Here is a 25,134-nt window from a genome sequence, read left to right on the forward strand (position 1 = left end):
TGTTTGGTATGAGATGGGCAAAGAATGTTCTGTTAGTAATCATTTGCAAGATGAATAAATATACTCTGGTGTCAGGAGAATGTTGGTCAAGACAGGGTGGCCTAAGGCAGATTTTTGAAGTAGCTCAGTTCTAACTTTGGCAGCATTCCATTTGTCTTTTCAGTACCCTTCTAGGACTGCCTTCTGTACTCCTCAAGCTCAGAATGGAGCCCTCAGGCTTTCCCCTTCCTAGCACCCTGCATGCATGCAGCATCCCACTAGCCCTGGAAGGTCAGTCAGAGGCAAAACTGTGAAATAGGCTAGGTAGGTCTCTAGAGCCATCAGGCTCACAATTTTCAGCTTTGCTTCCAACCCACCATAGGCTCACACATATACAATCACCTCATTCTCTTCCCTAACTCTATAAAAATCATTAAAGCAGATGCATATCCTTCATATGAAAGTAGAACTTATTCATAATTTCTTTAACTGTAATCCCAATCAGAATTAGTGCCATTTTAAGTGATATCTAAGCTTTGAGATAAATGGATTAATTAAGTTTTAATGGTAGAATTTCAGCTACAGGAGTATATGTGGGGAGATTTGAAGGACTCTTGCTCTATCTCAATATAAATGAAATCATAGCGTGTAGCTGGTTCCAAGTCTACCTAGTTATAAGTTTGACCTTGGATCCAGACAATGTACTATATTCTCAACCTCTTTCCATCATCTTCTTATGCCTGATTCTTTTCTTAAAACTTACCTATTGACTTCACTCTACTTCTAACTGAGGTCCATTTGGGTCTTGGCACTACTTGTATCATGGCCTTGGTTTGCCCTGTGCTTCGGCACTTAGGTAGTAATGGGGCCTGGATCCTTGTTAGTCTTAGCTCCTTGTCCATGGTGGAGTCTCAGGTTGTGGATGGTCTCTTCCTATCCCCCCTTTCTTTCATCCCACCCCCTTCTCACAGAAACCCAGCTGTCTGTTGAGCCTCTGCATGACGGCTTCTTGGGATTCTTTGCTAGTTCATCACTAGGTTCAGAATGTTTCCTTTTGACATCTTTGTCCTGTCTGTATAACTTACACAGACTTATAACCATGGGAATCAGAGTTCTGGATATCTATCTAGAGAAACGCCTGGATCACAGTCTTTCATGGCATCATCCAGAGAGCCAGATGTGCCTGCTATTGAGCACAGAACAGGTGGGCTTCTAGGCAAGATATCTTTGCCAACTGGAATGCATCATAGGGCACTCAGTTATGATGATGTCCTAGAGGATCCCACACTGATGACTCTGCCTTCATCTGACATGTGCAGTAAGGTTCTGTGGAAAAAGTTGGTAATCATAAATTGGAAGTACCAACAGCTTTCTAAGGTTGAGGAAGGAGAAAATAGTTTCCCTGTAACCCCCTCAGTTTCCAGTGACCAAATGAACAAGGCCGTAGTGGTGAAGGCCAAGGCTACAGATGTCATCATGAATTCTGTGACTACAAAACAGACACAAGAGAGTATCCAGTGCTTTGTGCAGCAGGCAGGGTTGACAGATGCAGGATACACTCCTCATGAAAGCCTCACCACAGAAGAAGCCAAGTAACACTGTGTGGCAGAGGCAGTCCATAAATTGAAGTTACAAAATGGAGAAATGACAAAAGAAGATAGAATGACTACTTCAGCCCAGGCTTCTCCAGGTAGTACACCCCATTCTTCTCCCAAATGAAAGCCCAGAGGCTAGTTTACTCATGGATCTTCTACTTCCTTACCTGGCCTAGATGTCAGCGGCATGGACTCTGCAAGTAGAGATAGAGACAAACCCTCATCTGAAAAATGGAGCCTTTTTGGACTAAGAACCCTTTAGAAATCTGACTCGGGTTTCAGTGTCCAGTCTTACAGAGGTACTTAGAAGCCATCACCAATGGGAGATCATTCAGGTTCAGACTACTAGAATTACAGAAGACCCAGCAGCCTTCAAGTCACCTAAGATGGACTTTTCCATGATGGAAGGAAAGAAACAACCTACATGAACCCATAACATCAAACAAAGGGCCATGAAAATGTTGACTCCTACAGGGTTCTAAAACTCCATTTTCATATGAGCAAAGTTGCTTTCCCTGGTGAACCACTGTTATGTAGAGAAAGCATCTTAGACTTTTCTTTCTTCCCATCCACCCTGCACTTGACATAGGAAAGGTGTCATCTATTTACAATTCTGCAGAGAATAATATTCCTGGGGAAGTAGTGATTATTTCTTTACATATTTTTAGCAAAGGTTGAATCTTTTTAGTAATGTCCCAAAGTTGGTCTGAATAACTTCTCGAAGTACAGCCAATCACAGCCAGTTACTGATCTATGGAACTAGATTGCAGGGGGCAAGGAAAATAATTAAAATCTAGTAGACTTTGTTCTGCATATTTTATCCAAGATAAATATTTGTTTGATACTTATTTTCTTTGATAAAGAACAATCCTATTTTCCACCTTAGTTGCTGGAGTTAACAGCTTCTTCTAGAGAACATTGCTACTCTAGAATCAAGGCACTGGTTCAGGAGCCCTGTTTCCTGGTTCCTTCTTGGCCAAGAATAGAGAGGCATAGCCTAACAGGAAAAGTCTGTTGGAAGTGGAAACTGCTGTTGTCCTGTGACACTTACGCAAAAGATATTTAAAAGGAATTATTAGTACTTTGGTTAAGGGCTTGAAGCAGAAGATTTGTTCTGTTCTGACCTACCACTGGACATTTCTTTTTGGAAAGACTAAACACTAAGGATTGTGGTTTGTTGCTGAATGGCTTCCTCCAGAAGATAAACAAGTGGTCCTTGTTCACTTTAGCAATAGGTAGCACACTTAACTCAGAGAGACTGATAACTGATTCTGCTAAATTCTTAAAGAAGATTCTGTGCAACATTTTGTGCTGGAGAGGAACAGCTGAAACAACTTATTTTTTTAAAAACTTCAAAACTCAAGAAAGCTCAGCATAGTCTTCAGTGATTTGAGGTAAATTATCCTGTGACTTTTAACCTCCTCCCCAAAGTATTGACCTGAATCCTTTCTTACTAGAAAAAGATGAGCTGCCAGGAGAAATAAAAGCTTTTCTTTTTGAAAACTTAAAACAAAACTAAACCATCCCTTTAATCTCCTCTCCCACCCCAACAGATGATTGAAATAATACTTTTATTACCCTTTTACACCTCTATGCTCTCATTCTCAGAAGCCTATTTCTTCTCCTACTTCCTGGTTTTGTTTTGTGGAGTGCTGCCTAAAATGCTGTTTCTAAGGAAGAAACACAGTACTCAAGGAGGCTTGGGCCCTTGTATTTCATGAGTATGTACTATTCCTTTTTAATGTGTTGACCTTGATTTGAGAATAAAATTCTTCAAATTGTAAAAAATGAGAAAAACAAACAAACAAAAACTTTACGCATCTTGTGTCTCATTCCTCAGGGTTGTGCTACTTGCTGAGCCTGGGTGCTGCTGAGTTATTCACTTGTAGGAATCCTGGGTGATTAGACTGTATCACCACTGTTGAGTAGCAAAATGGCTTAACCCAATTACAAAAACCCCTCACTTATTTGGAGGTCCCTAGCAATTAGGATCGGAGGTTGCTTATGTGTTCAGATATCTGGAAACCTGGATGAAAAGACCTGAGGATTCAAAATAGATGTCACAAAGCTCTTGCACATTATTCATAGAAGAGCATCTTAGGCCCTCACTCAAAGTCTATTTACTTTTATTTTAGATAAATCCGGACAAGCTTGATTATCTGGTTATCCAGCTTAAAGCAAATTGGAGATGGTGGCTGTTAAAGGCAGGCACACTGACAGCAGTCAGAAGTGACAGTTGATAGCCCAACTGAGGGAGGAGATAGAAAAGTTATAAGAAGCAGGGAAAATAACTAGAAAATGTAGCAGTTAGGGGCCTGTTAGGAATTGGACAAATAGTCTAATCTAGGAATGCATACAGAATTTACTGGGTGTGCCCAGGAAGACATTAATATCCTTAAAAAAAAACCTTGGGTATTTTTTATCTTATTTTTAAAGTTGTTATTTTAAAAGTAACACTTAGTTTTTCAATTTCTAAAATGAGTTAAGTTTTAGTCTTTTAATTTAGAAGAATACAAATATTCCTTATCATTGAGTATTCAATAAATGTTTATCTTAAAAATAAAATTCCCTGGGTGAACAACTTAATGAAGCAAGCTGCATATGCCTATGAATACTCTGCACCTCCACAGACCCTGAGGGCTTCATTTCTACACCATGGTGTCAGAAATTCTGCTATTGGCAAGTTATTCCTTTGGCTTAACCACTATCCATTGCATGCATCTTCTTTCAAAAAAGAAGTGGTTGGTCTTGAAAATATGGCTGAGAGGACATATCTAATCTGAGCTTCCCTTCATCAGTTAATGGTCAATTAACTTGCATTTATTAAGTGCCTACTCCATGCCAGACATTGTGCTAAGAAATACTAAGGGGAAGAAGGGTTACAAAGAAAAACCAAAAAGAATCTTTGCCCTCAAGGACCTACCTTCTAATGTGGTGGGGGAGGGGCACACCATATATAAGTTAGAACATACAAGAGATATAGTAGATGGATGGTAACTTGAGGGCATGGTAGTTGCAGCTGTAAGGGCCAGAAAAGGCCTCCTGGAGGGAGTGGTACTTAAGCTGAGTGTTAAAGGATGCCAAAGATTCTATGAGTTAAGAGTCAGGGAAAGAGACTATTTCTGGCATGGGGATCAGCCAGTGCAAAGGCATAGATAGTGTTATATCCCAGGAAAAGCAAGTGGGCTAGTATATGTTGGTCATAGAACGTGTGCAAAGAAGTAGGATGTAAGTAGACTGGAAAGGTAGGAAAGGACCAGGTTTTGAAGAGCTTTGAATGCCAAACAAAGGACTTTATATGTCATCCTAGAGATAATAAGGAACCACTATAGTTGAGTGAGTGGGAGTTAGGGAAGTAACTTGATCAGACTTATATTTTAGGAAAATAAGTTGAGTGGAGGATGCGCTGTAATGGAGCGAGACTTGAGGCAGGGAGACCAATTGGAAGTCTGTTACAACAGTCCATGTGTGAAGTGATGAGGGCCTGAACCAGAGTGGTGGAGCATGAGTGTATGAGTGGAGAGTATAAACATATTTGTAAAAGATGTAGAAAAAGAAAGTACAAGATTTCACCATCTCAAATCATCAAGAAATGGACCCAATAATGTAAAACAATAAAACAAATAGAGAAAGGGAAAAAAACCCATTAGCATAAGGAAAAAATTATATGAAAACAGTAGAAAGGCTTAAAAAGAAATGGGTAAATAATTAAAAACAGGCCCCAATACAATGAATAAGTATCACGTAGTGAATGAATATGATGTGAAGACCTCGGAAGAGAGGTAATATTGCAATAACAATAGAAAGTCACCCAGCAAATATCATGAAACAAATGAAGATTGTTCAAAATAAGAAATAAGAATAGAAATTTGAGTTCTCAAAAAATTCAAAAACAAAAATGAAAATATAGAATACAACAAATGTTGCAGAATATCTATCAATCTAGCTACATACTAGTGGCTCTAAACACACATGGACATATGTGCAAAACAAAAATGCCGTGATAAAAAGTACATTGAAACAAAATATAAAGCCAGCAAGATTGAAAAAATTCCTGAACTGTCTATTCAGCCTGAAGCAATTGACCTTAAAAACAATATATAATAAAGTAATCTGTGACTATTATACATTAGAAAAATCATGTGAATAAATTGTCCAAAAGTATTGGAAATGGAAAGGAGGTATAGATGCTTAGGTTCTACAGAATATTGTACATAACTCAAATTCAACTCATTCAGGATGACTGAGGTCAAGAACCAGAGCTTCAAACCAAATATTGTAAGTAGTTAGGAGGAAACCCTTTAGATACAAAGGAAAAAAAAATCTGAATTATGCCAGATGACTCAATCATGAGAAATGAAATAAAAGTGAGAAGTTAGCTGTTAAGCTGGAGGAAACCAGTTTTTATCCCCAAATCATCATATGCTCCAAAACCTCCCTTAACCATTAGTGGAAAAAGATGGATTCTTAAGAAAAAGAGAGAAATGTGAAGCAAATGTTCATGAAGAAGGCTAAAGATGAACAGGATATTTGACATGCAAATTCAATGAACAAAAGAACTGATGAAAGACAAGCAATTCAACAGAGCAGGAAAAATCCAAGCAGATAAATCTATGGTTAGCATCTTTTAGAATTCTCATCTTGCCTCCAGGCCATTGAAAGAACCTATTCTTTATGGGTGAAACCCATCAAAGGTGGTTAAACAAAAGAACCTCCTTCTGAAAGGAAATGGAATCAGAAATAACTGAATGGGGCACCAAGAACCAAAGGCTATGAATCAGAAGAGGAGAAATGTTTAGGTAGCAGAGAGGGATACAGAAACTGTCTCATAACTGGGCTAACCTAAGAAGGACACAAAGCAGTTTTCTTTTTAGAAAAATTAGAGTTCTTCTACATTAAAGAATTAGAGAAGATTTAGAAAAATTATAGAATGACTGTGAGTCATTAAGAAAACAAAGTGAAAATTAGGTGGGAATGCTTTCGATGGAGAATAAGAATTTTTAAGATGATGAATGGAGTTGGGAGAGGTGAGAAATTAATATGGACTTGGAGAGGCAAGGGTCCTTGAAGAGTGCTTGGTACAATTCTCTCACTTTTTTAGGTGGCAAACCTGGGGTCTTGAAGATGTGGAATAGCAGTATGAACAAGTCATGAGTGAATTCAGCCCATTCTCCCTGCCTCCAAATTCTGTACCCCATTACTACACAAACCTCCCTTTCTAATGAATTAATATTTCTGTGGAAAACTTCCTGCTAAGATGACTGCATGTATAGGCAGATTTCTCAGCTCTTATGCCTACTCTTAAAACCCCAAAATTCACACCAGACCCAATAATGGTCAAGATTAGTGCTACAGCAACCAGATTGGGATACCTCAGACCCATGGGTTCTGAAGTCCTTAACATTCTATCCTAATATGCCGGAGAAGGACATGAAGATCCAGCTCTCTGAAACTCAAAGATGGCGGGGAAGGGAAGGGAAAAGGTTAACTTCAATGGGTAGAGCTTAGTGTAAGAATTCAAATGACCCAAGAAGAGACCAAGCAGGGCCCAACACCCCACCCAAAAGCATAGTAAGGTATGAAGCCTGTCACTGAGACAAAATCCCAATTCAGAAACTATAATTGGAGAGATGAAGAAATTAAAGAAAAAACTCAGTATAAAAAATTATTTCAAATCTAGAGATTCCCCAAAAGAAAAGTGGATGACTCAGTAAAAATACTAAGTAGTCATATGGCCAAAGTAGCAGCACAATATCAAGAGAGTACTACATTCATACCCATAATGTCCTATTGTATAGTAATATCTCATTACATTCATGAAGCTCAATCTCCTCACCCTCATTCGATATATATCTATTTTGTTTCAATTTCTTTTCTACTAAAAAAGTTCTACTATAAATATTTCAGTATATGTAATGTGTTTCTTCTTATCATTGAGCTCCTTGAGTATATGCCTAGTGGATCAATGTATTTATCTTTCCACAACCCTTCCAATATTGAGGGAGCCATCTTTTGTGACTATCTTTTATTCCTTGTATTAGGACCATTGAAACAACAACAACAAAAGACAATTTGTTTGCACAGCCCAAGAAGAAGGATCCTATTCTAATATATAGTGTAATGGGAAAAAGTTTATGAATTAGAAGAGCTGAATTAATATCTCTTGGAAAAGATTGCCATGGATGAATGTATTTGACCTAGAGATATAGCAGGGACAGAAAAATACAGCCGTTGGGGGAGGACGGTGTGGACAGAGAGAATTCTGAACCATGCTGTTTTCTATACCTAAAGGGATATGGAAAGGGAAAGAAATATAAAAATAGAATTATGGAAACTAAGTTTGGGCTGGGCAGCTGAAAGTTGGAACTGTCTGTAGGAGGGGTTTGGTGACAGATTAGTGGAGGCAGAACAAATTTCAGTGACCTAATGCAATTTTAAAAGAAAAAAGTGTGTGTGTGTGTGTGTGTGTGTGTGTGTGTGTGTGTGTGTGTGTGTGTGTATTTTCATAATATGATGGAAGGAAAAATAAATTTATCAATTAAAAGCTTGAATGTAAATTTACTAAATTAATCCATGAAATAGGAAAGAGTGGCATAATTAACAACAAAAAACCCAATAATTTTTTGAAAGTAAGAAACATTTAAAACATGAAAACACACCCAGAGTTCATATAAGGGATTGAAATAAAATTTTATTATGCTTCAAAGAAATCTAAAGGAACAAGAGAGTCAAACATGATTTCATACAAGGCAGTAGTAAAAATGATGTCAAGAGAGATAAACAGGGAAACTATATTATGCTAAATACACCAGAGATAATGAAACACTATCATTATTAAATAGATATACAACAAATGGCATAACATCTAGATAGTTAAAGAAAAAAACAGTGTCTAGCCAAAATGCAGAAAGGCTTTTGATAGTAAGACAAGAATTGTAGATGACTTTAACATTTATTTTTCTGAATTGGGTTAAATCTAATGGAAAGATGAACAAGGAGGAAATTATAGATCTGAAAAGAATGGTAAAATTAAATTTTAATTAGACTTATGGTAATCACTAAATGGGAACATTAAAGAGTACATTTGTTTCTTTAGCATCATGTGGTACTTTCATAAAAATTGAATGTGCTCTAGAGCGTAACAAAATACATGGAAAAAGACAAAAATACATTCTTTAAAGACTACATGTTGTCATGAGAAGGTTCTGTGAGTTCTGTCAATATGGGAACTTCTACCAACTCAGAGAGCAAATTGTCTCTACCTTAGGAGATTAGTTGAAGGAAATAGCTTGGAACTCACTGAGTTTGAGATCTCATGCTCACACAGGTAGTAAGTTTTGGAAGCAGAAAACAGATCTTTCTGATTCTGTATCCAGGGTTATCTACTATGCCACATTGACTTTCTTTGTAGTCTACTGCCAAACAAAAGTAGCAATCAATGAAAAGAAATAACCAAAGATATAGTGCTAAATGAAGACTAAGTGACAAAATCCTAAACAATGAATGGATCAAAGAACAAATAATTCTATTTAAATGAATTAAAGAGAGTGAAGACTACAACAACATGCCAAGATATTTGGAATGCAGCAACAGCAGTCCTTGGAGGAGAATATTTATCTTTGGACACGTATATTAACAACAAAGAAAAAAGAGAGGATTAACAAATAGAGGCTGAAACCATGCTGTTCAAAACAAAAAAAAGATGGGAAGAGGAAAAGCAGAATCTCCATTAAGTAGAAAAGAGGGAGGAAACATCAAACAGCCATTTATTGTTACTAGCTAACAGTATATGGGTAGACACTTTTCCATCCCTGAGTTGCTGGTATGGAGTCTGGTGGCTAAGATAGTGCCGACTGAAAGGCTAGATATAGAAGAAAACAGGAAACTGTGTTTACTAGGGTGCTTGTCCTCACCCAAAGGATCTAAGACCACATCATCTGGAGTCATTACAGCTAGCCTCTCCTTGTTGCAAAAGCGTGAGATGCATTACTAGAAGCATGGCTGTTAGGATTTCAATCAGACATCAAAAGAACCTAGGTTTGAGGCAGTTAGGTGGCACAACGGATACAGCACCAGCCTCGGAGTCAGAAGGACTTCAGTTCAAATCTGGCCTCAGACACTTATTAGCTATGTGACCCTGACCAAGTAACTTAACCCCGACTGTCTCAAAAAAAAAAGACCTAGGTTCCAGTCACAACTTTGCTACTTCCAACTCACATAACCTATTCCCCTCATTGGCTTTCTGAAAAATCACACAGCAAAGATACTTCAGCTACCTGGAAATTTTTTTCTTAGTGAGAGATAGCTTGAAAAATGAAAGTCTTTCGTGCTCTTCAAAAAACATTATATTCATGCCTACCTACTTTTGAAAGGAATAGTTTCTAAATATCTTCTTGTTCACATTAAATTTGTTTTATGTTTCTATTTTCTATTATCAGCTAGGTGGCATAAGCAGACAGAGTTCTGGGCCTGGAGTCAGGAAGACCTGAGTTCAAATTCAGCCTTGGATACTTGCTGTGTGACTTTGGGCAAGTCCTTTAAGTCTGTTTGCCTCAGTCTCCTCATCTATAAAATAACCCAAATGGCAAAAGAGGTCCGAAAAACCAGTGAGGAGAAGAATGCCCTAAAGAGAAAAATTGGCCAAATGGAAAAGGAAGTCCAAAAGATTACTGAAGAAAATACTTCCTTAAAAATTAGAATAGAGCAATTGGAAGCTAGTGACTTTATGAGAAATCAAGACACTTTAAAACAAATCCAAAAGAATGAAAAAATAGAAGAGAATGTGAAATATCTCATTGGAAAAACAACTGACCTGGAAAATAGATCCAGGAGAGAGAATTTAAAAATTATTGGGCTATCTGAAAGCCATGATCAAAAAAAGAGCCTAGACATCATCTTTCAAGAAATTATCAAGGAAAACTGCCCTGATATTTTAGAACCAGAGGGCAAAATAGAAATTGAAAGAATCCACCAATCTCCTCCTGAAGGAGATCCCCAAAGGAAAACTCCTAGGAATATTGTAGCCAAATTCCAGAGTTCCCAGGTCAAGGAGAAAATATTACAAGTTGCCAGGAAGAAACAATTTAAGTATTGTGGAAACACAATCAGGATAACAAAAGATTTAGCAGCTTCTACATTAAAGGACTGCGGGGCATGGAATATAATATTCCAGAGGACAAAGGAGATAGGATTACAACCAAGAATCACCTACCCAGAAAAACTGAGTGTAATCCTTCAGGGGAAAAAATGGTCATTTAGTGAAATAGAGGACTTTCAAGCATTCTTGATGAAAAGACCAGAGCTGAATAGAAAATTTGACTTTCAAATACAAGCCTCAAGTGGAACATGAAGAGGTAAACAGGAAAGAGAAATCATAAGAGACTGATTAAAGTTGAACTGTTTACATTTCTGCATGGAAAGGTGATATTTATAACTCATGAGACCTTTGTCAGTATTAGGGTAGTTGGAGGGAAAAAATTATATGTATGTATAGGTAGATAGATAGATAGATAGATAGATAGATAGATAGATAGATAGATAGATAGATAGAGGGCACAGGGTGAGTTGAAGTTTAAGGTGTCATACGTGGAGAATAAAATTAAGAGATGAGAGAGGGTTATACTAGAAGAAGAAAGGGAGAGGTAGAATGGGTAAATTATCTCACAAAAAAAACAGAAAAGAAAATGCTCTTACAGTGGAGGGGAAATGGGGGAAGGTGAGAGGGAATGAGTGAATCTTATTTTCATAGGATTTGGCTTAAGGAGGGAATAACATACACATTCAATTGGGTAAGGAAATCTGTCTTACCCCATGGGAAAATAGGGGGGGAAGGGGACAAGAAAGCAGGGGAATGATAGAGAGGAGAGCAGATTGGGAAAGGGTGTAATCAGAAGCAAATACTTCTGAGGAGGGACAGGGTCAAAAGAAAGAATAGAATAAATGGGAGGGCACAATAGGAGTAAGGGAAATAGAGTTAGTTTTTCACATGTCTAGTATGGAAGTATTCTGCATAACTGCACATGTATAACCTATATTGAGTTGCTTGCCTTTTCAATGAGGGTGGGTGGGGAGGGAGGAAGGGAGAAGATTTGAAACCTAAAGTTTTAAAAACATATATTTAAAAAAATGTTTTCACATGCTACTGGGAAATAAGAAATACAGGAAATGTAGTACAGAAGTCTGTCCTGCCCTACAGGAAAATGGAAGGGGAAGGGGATAAGAGAGGGGGGAAGAGATAGAAGAGAGGATAGGTTAGGGGAAGGGATATTCAGAATGCTTGCCATCTTGGGGAAGGGGGAGGGGTCAGATAGGGTGAAAATTTGGAACTCAAAATCTTGTGGAAGTAAATATTGAAAACTGAAAATAAACAAATTTATATATACAAAATCTTGTGGAAATAAATGTTGAAAACTAAAAATAAATAAATTTATATATTAAAAAAACCCTGAGTTTCCCTATCTCACTCAGGCTGAAAGTGCAAGGGCTACTCACAGGCCTGACCTCATTACTAATCAGCATAAGAGCTTTGCCCTCCTTGGGTAATTTGATGGTCCCAATCCCCTTGCCTATTCTTCTCTTCTCCTCAGCTTCCCTCCTAGGTACTCACCATATTAATGCCAAACTTAGTATGAACACCAGATCACCCACCGATATAGCTTACTCCATTTCAGATCTCCCAGGTTCAAGAGGTCTGCCAACTTAGATTGTAAGCTTATTACAGGGACTATCTTTTGCCTACTTTTATGTCACTGGGGTTTTAGCATAGTACTGGCACATAGCATGCATAGACATTTAATAAATATTTGTTGATTTTTTTTAACTTTAGCCTTCTTGGTACCTGTGGAATTACAGGTATGCATCACCATATCTCATTGAGCATGTTTTATTTTAAAGCAATAATTTGATAAATGTGTTTGAACACAGGGCAGGGAAGTAGTACAATGGATAGAGTGCCAGGGCTGGAATCAGGAAGACTTCTTTTCCTGAGTTCAAATCCAGCCTCAGATACTTACTAGCTGTATGACCCTGGGTGAGTCACTTAACCCTGTTTGCTTGAATTTCCTCATCTTTAAAATGAACTGGAGAAGAAACCACTCCAGTATTTATGCCTAGAAAACCCCAAAAGGGCTCACAAAGAGTCAGAAATGACTGAAAAATGACTAAACAATGAGAATGTGATCACAATTGGATTTCCACTTTAATTCTATGTGTTTTATTTTATATGTTAAAAGACATTCTTCTGAGGAGGGCTTCACCAGATTGCCAAAGGGTTCCATGGCACAAAGGTAAAAGGTTAAGACATGGTCATCTATACCCTGTTGTCATGCCTTATTTATCTATAACTTTAAGGAACTAAGCTGTTCTCTAAGTCCATGTAATCTTCCAGATCATATGACTCTATGTCCTTAGTCAATCCCTTCACTTCTTTCCTTTAATTTCCTTATTTTACAAATAAGGAGGATAATACTTGCCCCTGCCTACCTCAGAGGGTTCTCTTGATCAATCATTTAATCAGCAATCATTTATTAAGTGTTTGCTGTGTACCAGGCACTGGGCATACAAAGATAAAAATGAAATAGTCCTTGCCTTTCAGGAGTTCACATTATATCAAGAGAAGCACTGTGTGTGTGTGTGTGTGTGTGTGTGTGTGTGTGACATACACTTACATCATGAATGAGCCACTAACAGCAAGCAGGTATTCAGGAATGACCTCATGTAGGAGGTAGCCCTTGAACTGAGCTTTGAACTAAGGATTCTAAGAGGCAGAGGTGAGGAAAGAGGGCATCCCAGGGATAGGTTGAGAAGACAGGGAGAAGGAGGTTAGTCTGTGCAAAGTCAAGATGGAATATTGCAAATGAGGGGCAGTGAATAAACCATCGACCCAGAACATGCAGGAATATCACTTTGGCAGCAAAATGGAAGCTGAATTGAAGAGAAGAGAAAGACTGGGTATAGGAAGACCACCTACTAGACAAGAGAAGCAATGAGGGCCTAACTCTGTAAGTGGAGAGAAAGAGATAGATGTGTGAGATGTTGTGAAGGCAGAGAGTTGGTAAGACTTAGCATTGTTATTTGGGGGGAAAGAGAAAGAACAATCTTTAATGACTCCTAAGTTTCTAACCTGGGTGAATGACTGGAAGGATAGTGGTACTTATAAGAGAAATAGTTAAATTTGGAAGAGGGCTTAGTTTGGGGTTGGAAAGATAATGAGTTCCATTTTGGACATGTTGAGGAAATGAGATATTATAGGTGAAAGCACTTTGTAAGCTGTAAATGTAAGGCATTATTATTAAGGTATTACCATACTGAGAAATTTTTCACAATAGGGGACATTAGGAAAGTCATTTGGAAAGTGACTCTGCTAATGAAGAAAGAAATTGTTCACATAGAAATAGAAAAAAAAGAATTATCCAATCACAATTCAGTTTCATAGCTGCTTTAAATTGGGTTAAATTCTCTCCCCAACCCTAAACACCCCTTTCTTCCCAACCCTAGCCCCCAGAGCAGAACAGAAACAAATTTGACCTCTCTTAAGCCAAAGTCACAGTGTTCTGACTGTGAGGACTATGATTAGCTTCTGAAAGTGATGGATGTCCTGGAATTTCAATCATGGTTAGAATTCTGGAATAATGGAATTTCTTATGAGGTCCACAAAATGATCTAATAGACTTTCTGCTGCAATCTTCACTCTGCCTATCTGTTAACCAAATCCTATGCTTCTGTTCCAGTGCATTTAGCATCATGTTAACTGGCAGACATGTCTTTGGCTCAGGCCAAATGACCTTGAAAATGGTGGGGGAGTCCAGCTACGATCTGAAGTTCAATTATCAATTGACCCTTGTTAGAATAAGAAACTTGGTTATTTTTACCCCAGGTAGGAACCAGATATATAATTCAGATTAATAAATTGGAGGTGGGGAGGTGGGGAGGTTGAATATTGGTGCCCTACTTAGGTATGGATGGCAACAGGAGAGCAGAAACCATATACTAGCTGGGCCAAGTGTATCCAACCGATAGTCTGTGTTTCAGGCAGCCAGGCTGAGGGTTATGTAGTGCATACCAACCATTAGGGAACAGGTAAAGTTCCTAAACAAGGGTGTTAAGACAAAGACCAAGAGTAGACCATGACCAAATGTCAAGAACACTTCTAGAGTTAAGGGTTTAGAGACTCACAAGTGTCAAGAAATCAGCAGCCATACAAGCTCAGGATCATAGAATAATAGATTTACATTTAGCAGGGACATCAGAGGCTGTCACATCTAATACCATTGCTTTACAAATTAGGAAAATGAAGCCTAAGGAAATGAAGTCACTTGCCTATGCTCACATAAGTAGTAAACATTGGAGGTAGAACTTGAACCCTGGTCTTCTTACTCTTACTTCTTACTACTTGCCACATTTTATGAGAAGTCAAGAACATGTGTTTCATCAAGGTTCATAAGGCAGGTATCAAAGATGGGAACAAGTAGTGTCTAGAATCCCTGGGAAAAGCCAGTGACCTCTCATGGTTGAGGAGAATTATATATGGCACCAGGAATCAGAGAACATGCAGTAACTATAATTCTGTAGCAAAGATTATTTTTACTGTAGGATCTCCAAATTATATGTATTTTCTTCACATGCTCCTCTTTCATAATACCCTTAATATAATTGGTGCTTATCAAAGAGTTGGTGAATTTATGTCTTGAATTGGATTTCTGATAGATGTTGAATATAAAGGGAGGCTTCAGATATTCTTATTTATGCTGTAATGGGAGGCAGCTTGGTATACTGGAAATCCCAGGATCATAGATATAGAGATTAAAGACATCTTATAGGTCATTCAGTTCAATGCCTCTCATTTTAAAGAAAAGGAAACTGATGCTAAGTATTTAAGTGACTTGCTTAGGTTCACAGAGGTAGTGAATGGAAAAGCAAAGATCTGAATTCAGATTCTGTGACTCCCGAGTTTGGTAAACTTCTCATATTGGGATAAAAGATGTCTTATATAAAAATCCATACAGTTATTCTCTTGGATAACCTTATGTCCCTCAGTTTCCTCATCTACAAAATAAATGAGGACTACTGAATTAGATGAGCTCTAAGGTCCAGTCTAGACTTAAATCTATGGTCCCACAGCTCACGGACAGGTCCTTATTGTCATACTATAGAAATAAGAACAGAAAAGAACAAATTATCTGATCTGCAGTTCTGAGAAACTATGATAAGCTGTAGGAAGGACAAGATCATAGACCCCAAAATATTTACCGGTAGCAAGCACTTGGGTGGAATTGGAATTGGGAGAGGAAAGAGGAAGGAGGGAAGGTAAATGTTATTGAAATAACATAGAAAATAATCCTTTGAAGGAAATGGACATAAGAAAAGAGGCACAATATGATTTAGTTTTGGGGGTGGAAGGGAGGCCCTGATAAGCAAAAAGGAGAGCATTAATTGTCTAGAGGGTAGTTTTTTTTTTTTTAGCTTTTAGGCAGTTGGGGTTAAGTGACTTGCCCAGGGTCACACAGCTAGTAAGTGTCAAGTGTTTGGTTTGAGGTCAGATTTGAACTCAGGTCCTCCTGACTTCAGGGCCTGTGCTCTATCCACTGTGCCACCTAGCTGCCCCCCCCTTTTTTTTTTAACATTCTCACTTCTACTTTGCTTTTTTTTTTTTTCTTAAGAGGGTAGTTATTTTTAAAAAGGCTTGTTTAGACAATATCTGCTAAGGGATTTCAACAGGAGGAGGGGCTTAAAAAAGAGAGACTTGTAGTAGTTTGGGGACACATTTCCAGGAGATCAAACATCTAGTGTTTTGCTAAAACTTCCCCCTGAGGCCACTCAAAAAGGAAAGTTTGTCCCCAAAGTCTAGGAAAGATCCACTGAACTTCCTAAGACTTAGGGTTTGCTAAGTTGACCATCCTAAGAAAGAGATTGTTCTAGTCTAAATGGATTTGAAGACTAAATAGTGCAAAAAACTTCCTTTGAAAGTTCCTATCCCTGGATTTCATCACATCACAGGTAAATGGATTTTGTAGTCTAAATAGCTGACTAACCATCTGATATGCTGATGACCTGCCCTAGAAGAAAAGATGAGATAAGGCTTGCAGTTTCCTGGTCCTAATTTAATGGCATATATATCCTTCCTTTCTTTAGGCCCTGGCTTGACTACTTATTTGCCTGTGTGGCCTTGGGAAAGTCAATCTCTGGATGTCTTTATCAATAAAATGAAAGTGGTCAGCTGGATAATCTCAAAGGGGCCTTCCAGCTGTAGACCCTAGGTTAAGACTGGCAGTGGTAGTTAAAGTTACCAAAGGTAGGGGTGACATTCTTTCTCTCTAAGATTTTCTGAATTATCTTATCACATCACAACAAGCAATTTAGGGAGAGGGAGGGGGATTTGTGATAGTGTGGCTGACATCAATTGATTCCCTATCTATGGTACTGATTGCCTTGTAATTTAGAGTTTTATTATGTGTGGGGATCTAAAATAGAGATAGAGAGGAAATTGGTCCTTGTTGGAAGGAGGCCTGGGGCCTCTGTACTTGACAAAATTATAAAATAGACAAAGTTTGCCTAACATGTTTTCCCACTTCCCTTGTAAGTATCTCCCATCCCGGGGTTGCAGGAAGCTGGGAAATATAGATTGGGCAAAGGTGGTATTAAGATAGATGGAGGGTAGGTAAGAATTCTACTTGAGGAAGCTAGTGGGAGACAGAGCAGTGAGCAAAGGGCCTAGTCAGGTGCAGAAGTGGGAAAGACAGCTCTGGGTACATGAATAAAACATTGTAATGGAAGTAGGTAAGAAGAAATGCCAATAGGCCAAGTCAGGGTAATGGGGAGATGTAGCCACCAGGGAAAGAACAGGAAGGATGTAGCATTGTTGAGTTTTGAGGAACAGGACTGAAATAATTTAGTCATGCATTTGGCATAAGCATTTTGACCTGAACATCTGAGTAGTTTGCTTTTATATTCCATCTTGCTGCCAACACCCCCGGTTACTCCCCATACACACACACATACATTTTCCATAGGTGTGATAGTTATACTGCACAGACCCCTGCATCATTAATTAGCTAAGGGCTTTGAAATTCCTGTGCTACACATGTCTAGAATGCACAAACAGATTTAGATTTAAGTAGCTGTTATTTTTTCTTTGTTGTGTTTTGGTGCCTCATGGATTAGCGCATTGAAGTCATGCCTGCCCTCACTAGCTGGTGACATATTAGCACTGGGTTGATGCAGTGGGAGCTAATTCATAATTTACCTTGAAAAAAAAAATACCACTTCCATCTTCACGTTGACAAGTGAACCCTTAAGCAGCATCGGGGGGAATTACGTTTGAAGAAAAATGACACGTCTGTGAATTTTACATTATCTGTGGGTCCGCTAAATTGATTTTTATTTTAGGAGATCAAACATTTCTAGGAACTCCGACAGATTTGGAATGATTCCAGGGCCAGCTGAACTTTTCAGTAGATGCTCTTTTCAAATCAATGGCCCAAATGTAAAGGGGTAAGTACACTCCAAGGGAGTGCTCTGTTCCTATTTCAGAGGCAGCTCTCAAAAAAGCCCTGAAAGAGCAGCTGCCTTCAGATAGCCTAGCTTCTCTTAGTGACTATAGTATCTCAATACTTTAAAAAAAAAATGGGATTCTGTGATCGTGGACATTCCCTGCACCAATACAGATGACATCTCCCTCCACACTGGAGTAGTCAGCTTCACGAGTTACTATTTTTGCCCTTTTCTGCCCCTTCCTCAACTAAATTATTACCTTGTGGCCAACCTTCTAGTGCTGTACCTTTCCAAGTTTAATCAGATTGTTTCTCAGATGACAGTCCTCATGTGTCTATAATCAAAACCCTTTGAGCTAGACCAGGTCTTCCAGAGTTTGTGTTCCACTGGCGTAATCTTTGAGAACACAGGGTCAACTCAACGTGATGATGGGGCACAAGGATAGGACATTAATAGAGTAATGGCCATATTACGAGTAGCAAATATTCCTGTTTTCTTCTTTCCTCTTCGGCTATCAGGAGAGAGGCAGCAAGGGGAAGAGACTCATTTTCATCAAGAGATCATGAAAGTTCCACCCTCCCCCATGACCATGGGAAAACCCACAGTGTTCCCTTCTCCCCTTCAGCTTCAATAGCATCTATCTCACAGGTACAAGCAAAATGTGTATTTGGTAAGTACCCCAGGTGACTCTTTGGTCCTATAGTACCAATCACACTCAATGCTTGCTCAAATACTGTTTTGGTCAGCGTGGATACCATTGATAGAATGCCAGGGCTGGAGTCAGGAAGACTATCTGAGTTCAAATCTGGCCTCAGACACTTATTAGCTGTATGACACTGTGTTTGCCTCAATTTCCTCATCTGTAAAATGAGCTGGAGAAAGATTTTGCAAGCCACACAGATATCTTTGCTAAGAAAACCCCAAATAGGGTCACAAAGAGTCAGACACCACTAAAAAGTGACTGAACAATATGCTTCTCTCTGTAAGTCTGCAGAAAGCTAGTGTGTTACTTTCTTGTTAAGCAGAAAGGCAAAGTAATTTATAATTTTGATGACCCACTGGAACATTATTCAAGTCATCAAGCCAGTGATCCTATCAGCCTTGTTCATGTGTAAAAGTTTCTCTCTGCATATGTGCAAGCAGCCCCATCTGCCAAGTCTCAAGCTTTGAAAATCTGGGTACAGTAGCACTGGCTGATCAGACTCTGAACTCATTCTAGAAGAGATGCAAAATAAAGTGTGGTTCTGAAATATGAAGGATAGAGAATCTGTGGCTCTAACCCTACCCTGCCTCTGGGAAATTTCTTACTCTCTCTTGGCCAAACTCCACATTCCTAAGACTTGGACAAATAGCAACTGTTGGTCATTCACATTGAAAGTGCAAGAGAAAAGCCTGGGTGTTTCTATGTCAGGAGTTCTGTGAATTTTCACTATCACCCATGTCTAGAATATTATCTCTCCTTGTTTATGCTTCCTGGTTTCCCTGGCTTCCTTTAAGTCTCAGCTAAAATCCCAGCTTCTGCCTTTCCTAGTTCTTGTTAATGCTAGTGCCTTTCCTCTGAGATTACTGCCAATGTATTTTATATATGTATGTGTGTGTGTGTGTGTGTGTGTGTGTGTGTATAATTTAGACATACTTATTTGCATGTGGTCTTCCCCACTGGTTTGTGAACTTTCTGAGGGGACAAACTTTTATTTTTTTTGTATCCTAGATGTTTAGCAAAGTGCTCGGCTAAGTAATGGCTTAGTAAGTATTTATTGATTGACTAGGGTCTTTGAATCTTTTGAAAAGATATTTTGATAACTTTATTTGAATATAATTGATTTTTTGTAATCTTATGCATTTTACATTCAATTAAATTAAAATTTAAATAAATTAAATTTACTTTAAATTAAATTAAATTTAAAGACATTATTCTGGGTCCATAGGCTACATAATCCAGAACATATGAGAGGTCCTGGCATATACATATTGGTATGAACACTATTTACACATATATTATTTCTGTCTCTCACTTGGGAGGTTTTCATATATCCCCATGTTTTCATAGGGTTATAAATCTAGAACCATAAGGGCCCTTCTAGACCTTAGAGGTCATCTACTCTAATTTGCTCATTTTTCTGATGAGGAAACTGAGGACCAAAGAGGGCAAATGTCTTAATCAAGGTTACACAGGAAGTAATTACTCGAGTCAGGATTTGAAGCCAGTTGAAGTTCATTCCTGTACACTATATTATTTATCATCTTTATCTTTAGACAGCTAGATAGCACAGTGGATAGAGTGCCAGGTCTAGAGTCAGGAGGATTTGACTTCAAATCTGGCATCAGATACTCCAGGGCAAGTGTTGTCTCAATTTCCTCAAATGCAAAGGGAGCTGAAGAAAATGGCAAACTGCAGCAGTATCTTTGCCAAGAAAAAAAACCCCAAATGGAGTAAAAAAGAGTCAGACATGACTGAAATGACTAAACAACAACAATAGTGTGTCATTTCTCTCTAATTAGAGCCTAAGTTTCTTGAAAGCAAGTACAGATATACTTTAGGAAGGTAATGGACACAGCTTATTCACTGAATAGACACATTTAGAATTAGACACATTTCTAGTCTGGCAGAACTACCCTGCCAGGCTCATGTTTAACCTTGGTTTTGGAGGAAAATGTCTTATGTATCCTCCGTCACATCCAGCAAAGTGGCTTGAGAAAAAGAAGTCACACAAGAGATGCTTACTGATTGACAACAAAACAATAGCGATGAGTGAAACAGGCCTAATGAGGAGGGAAAAAAAAGATCAACATTTGTGCAAGTTTTCCCCTAAACGCATTGCCCATTGTCAGAATACCTGGGTGAATTCTTGCTAACAGAGCAAGAAATAAGGTTGAATTTGGGCCTTTGTTGTGAACCATGAAGCATTTGACTTTTTGGTTTGGTTTTGATTCATGATGCTTCAGTGCTACTCATCCATGTAACTTTTGGAAATATCAGCCCAGAGTGAGTGGTTGAGAGTGAATTCCCATGACAGTTCATGACCTGTAATATAACAAGCATATTCCAGATCTGTAAGCAGCCTTGCTATTGGAACAAATGCAGTCTACCATGTAGGGTAACATTAGCTTAGTGAAATAACTCATCAGACATTTAGCAAACCTCATCAGAAGAACAGGTTCTTTCCTTTATTAGCCATTTCAATGGGATAGGTGCCCATTTTAGCAGAGTAATAGACAAGATGATTATCAGATTATTCTGTCACTTGGTTTTAATCAGCTGAGTGTGAAATGTCTACTTCATTATCAAAGGGCAGTGTATAAAAAGCGACATTTCCACAGAGTATTACAAATGTTGCCTTTTATGAAGGGACCACTCATATGCCATTTTACTGCCAGCATTGCTTCTAAGGGAGTTCTGATTTGGGGTGAACATTCTACACTTCAAGCTGATTGAAATCAAAATTCAACATTCCCCAAGACAGACAGACTTCATATTGATGTATTTACTCCAGAGCCTCAGAAAATGCAAATGTCTATAGGAGATGCAGAATTGATTTCATTTGTTGATTCAAAAAGTATTTATTAAATCCTCAATTAATAGGTGTTTAACAACATGAATTATTCCAGGTCCTGGGACTACAAAGACAAAACTGAAATAGTCCTTGCCTTCAAGGAGCTTACATTCTACTGGCTAAGGTAGAAGAACAAATGCATCCAGATAAGTCAATACAAAATATATAAACAGTAATTCCCAAGTTTTCCAGTTTCCAAACTATGTCAATAGCATAGGAATTGAATGTTGGATAGTTAGAGAAAGCGACAGAATTGTAAATCAGCATGCATTGTTCTTGAGTGCATGACCAAGAATTCTACATTTATTTTATATATGTATGTATGTTAAATAAATGCAAGGCTATTTCAATGGGCAAGGGAGGCACTAGCAATTTGAGAAGGGGATTAGTAAGTCCTCAGATAAGACATGGCACTTGATTTTTGAAATAATTTCTACTTATATAAAAGGAAGGGTTTGGGCTATGTTTAAGCTTACTTCCAGTCATGACATTCATTACTTTACTGAAGACTCATAAGAAAGACTTAAAAAACTGAGTCATCTCACTGAGTTGAGAAAAAGTATTCACTTTAACCAAAGAATGAGAATGAATCTAAGTTTCTTGAGGACAAGGACGAACTTCAAGAGGAGAATTAGTATAGCTTAGTAACTAAATCTAGCTGGACAAAGGGGCTATACAGATGTAGAATAAACTGAAGGTATCTTTTTTTTCTTAAATGAAGAAGTCCGCTTAACACACTGCAGTCCTTTCTGTTGGCATCAGAAGGATACCAATGAAGCACGCAAGATGTTCGCTGGTTATCCTCAGCCCTTGCTACATGATCAACCCATTATCTTTTTGTTGTTGTTGTTGTTCAGACAAGTCTTTGATGACATCTATTATTCCTTTCCTTCAGTTTCCTATTTGTAATATTTCCCCATATCCAGTATGCATCTTTCCATTGCCTCTGGTTTACATTCACCTCCAATTCTTCAGGGCCAATAGCATTCCATGGTTTGAAGTCATATAATAACATTAGAAGAATATTTGTATTTTTAAAATGGACCATTTTTTTTTTCAGGGAGAAGTTTGGGATCATTAAAATAACTGTTAATTTCTCAAAATCAAACCAAACTATTTTCCCCTTTCTGTTTAATTCTAGTCTCAGATTACTGTCCATTTACAGGGTTTAAAGAAGAAAGGGTTACTAATGGATAAGTTTTAAAAGTTGTCCATCTAACTGCTTGTCATAGGCTATACAAAAGGCTTCCTTTACTTAATTGGTTTTTCCAGAATGGAACACTTTCCAGGCTAAATACTTTGGAGTGGTTCCCATCCTAGAGGCTGAAGAGTTTGAGGACTTTAAGCATCTATAACTATGTCATTTGCAAACAGGAACTTCTGGAGGGCCTCACTGTTTAAATGGAATTCCTCTTCAGCTTCATCTCTACACTGGAACTCCTCCAGGACTGTAGTATAGACACCTTTGGTAAAGATTTATCCTTATTTCTTTTTCTGATATTGATGACTGGAGGATCATTGACAAAGTTATCTCTGCTGTTATTTCTTTCAAGTATTCTCATATAACTTTTCTTTATATGTGGGTTTTGCTCTATGGAATTAAGTGATTTTTAAGTAGTAAACAAACAATAGGTACATTGTGATATATTCACTACATCCTTCAGTCAACTGTGGGATGGTAAAGATATGGTCTACTGTGGCATATGGCTTACGAAAGCCTTCCTATTCCATCTCTGTACCCTCATTAAGTATATCCTTGATGTTTATGTAAATTATTCTCATAAAATGTGTATAGATGGGGAAAGTAGGCATACAGATTGGTAGTTATAAATGTTGCTTTGGTTATCCTTCCTCCCTTTCTGCCTCCCTCACTTTTTTGGTATTAATAAGGCCCAAGGTTTTTTCTACACCTTTGATACCTTCTCCTCTTTTAGATACCTTGAGAATCAATCTCTCAGGATTCTCGCAATTATATTGTCTCCTTCCCAGATGTCCTTTATGAGCACCAGGTCTAGTCCAGTTACTTTTCCTAACTTTGTTCTCCATTCCCATTTTGTCCTCCTCTGTAAGTACATTCAGTTCACTGATATTTGATAGAAATTAACTGTCCTTGATATTCAAAACAGTGTGTTTAAAAAATAATTGGAGATCTTTTCTTTCAACTCTTTCTTCTTATTTCCAAAATACTGACATTTATGTAGTATTTTGAAGTTAGCAACATGCCTTACATATATTGTATCTTGCTTGTGCCTCACAACAACCCTACTAGCAGATATTACAGTCATTATTGTTCTTAATTTACTTTTGAGAAAATTGAAGCTCAGAGATGTTATATGACTTCCACATAGACATATAGCTAGCTATTCAGTATCAGAGGCAGGTTAGGAGATTTAAACTACCTAGAGATTGTGTGGAGGACTCATTCAGATGCGTCTTTCCCACAGGGGAAAAGAGGAAGAGAAGAAAACAACTACTTATTAAGTACCTACTATGGGCTAGGCACTTTCTAAATATTTTTAAAGTGTTATCTCATGTTTTCCTCGCAACAACCTGTGAGTTAATTGCTATTATTATCTCTGTTTTATGGTTGAGAAAACTGACAGAGATAGATGTTAATTGACTTATCCAAGGTCATACAGCTAGTACATATCTGAGGCTGAATTAGAACTCAGGTCTTCCTGACTCCAGGCCGAGCATTCTAGTCTACTCACTGTGCCATCTACCTGCATACACACACACACACACACACACACACACACACACACACACACACACACATATATACATATATACACACACATACATATATGGGATATATTCAACCTACCTTGTAACAATTTCATGTCTCAGAAGACAGAAAAAGCAAGGAGGGTAGCTACTCATTGAGATCTATTCTGAAAAGAACTTGCTGATGAATAAAGAAGTGGTAAGAAATCTGAAAGTGACTGTTATCCTTTTATAATTTTTTTGTTTGCATATTTCTTTAAAAGTTTTATTGTTGCTTTTATGTCATAACTTTTTTGCTTAAGCCTACTCCCATCTTATTAAATCCTCTCTCATAACAAAGAAAATCATTTAAGAGAAAGCAACACAATGACCCTGTCTGATGCTGAATATCAAATCAATTAATCAATAACCATTATTAAGCATCCACTCTGTCTTAGGCCTTATGGTAGGTGCCAGGCATATAAAGACAAAAAGTTAAGCCATTACTTCCTTGAAAGAGCAAAATGGTAGTAAAATGTTTTTGCTTACATTCTTTCAGGGGAAATAATATGTAAGTAAATACAGAATAAATGCACAAATAATTGGCAAGTGAAAAGGAATTAGGGAGAGTATTAATGGTTGATAAGAATAAGGCATCTGTAGGAGGTAGTGCTTGAATTGAATCTTAGGATAAATAAGGGACTCTAAGGCTAAGGTGCAGAAGGAGTACATTCTGGACACTAGGGACAAGGAATGTAAAGATGGAGTGCTGTGTGTAGAGTGTTGTAGAATGCAGGAAGGGAAGTTATCTA

The 25,134-nt window shown here is 38.0% G+C and overlaps 1 pseudogene; it reads left to right on the forward strand.

The window, feature by feature from the left end:
- Positions 1–1,086: 1,086 nt before the first annotated feature.
- On the forward strand, positions 1,087–2,056 carry LOC110198584 (putative monooxygenase p33MONOX pseudogene; annotated as a pseudogene).
- Positions 2,057–25,134: the final 23,078 nt, after the last annotated feature.

This window comes from Phascolarctos cinereus, unplaced genomic scaffold (genome assembly GCF_003287225.1).
Source record: "Phascolarctos cinereus isolate Bilbo 61053 unplaced genomic scaffold, phaCin_HiC Scaffold_4;HRSCAF=312, whole genome shotgun sequence".
Classification (NCBI taxonomy): domain Eukaryota; kingdom Metazoa; phylum Chordata; class Mammalia; order Diprotodontia; family Phascolarctidae; genus Phascolarctos; species Phascolarctos cinereus.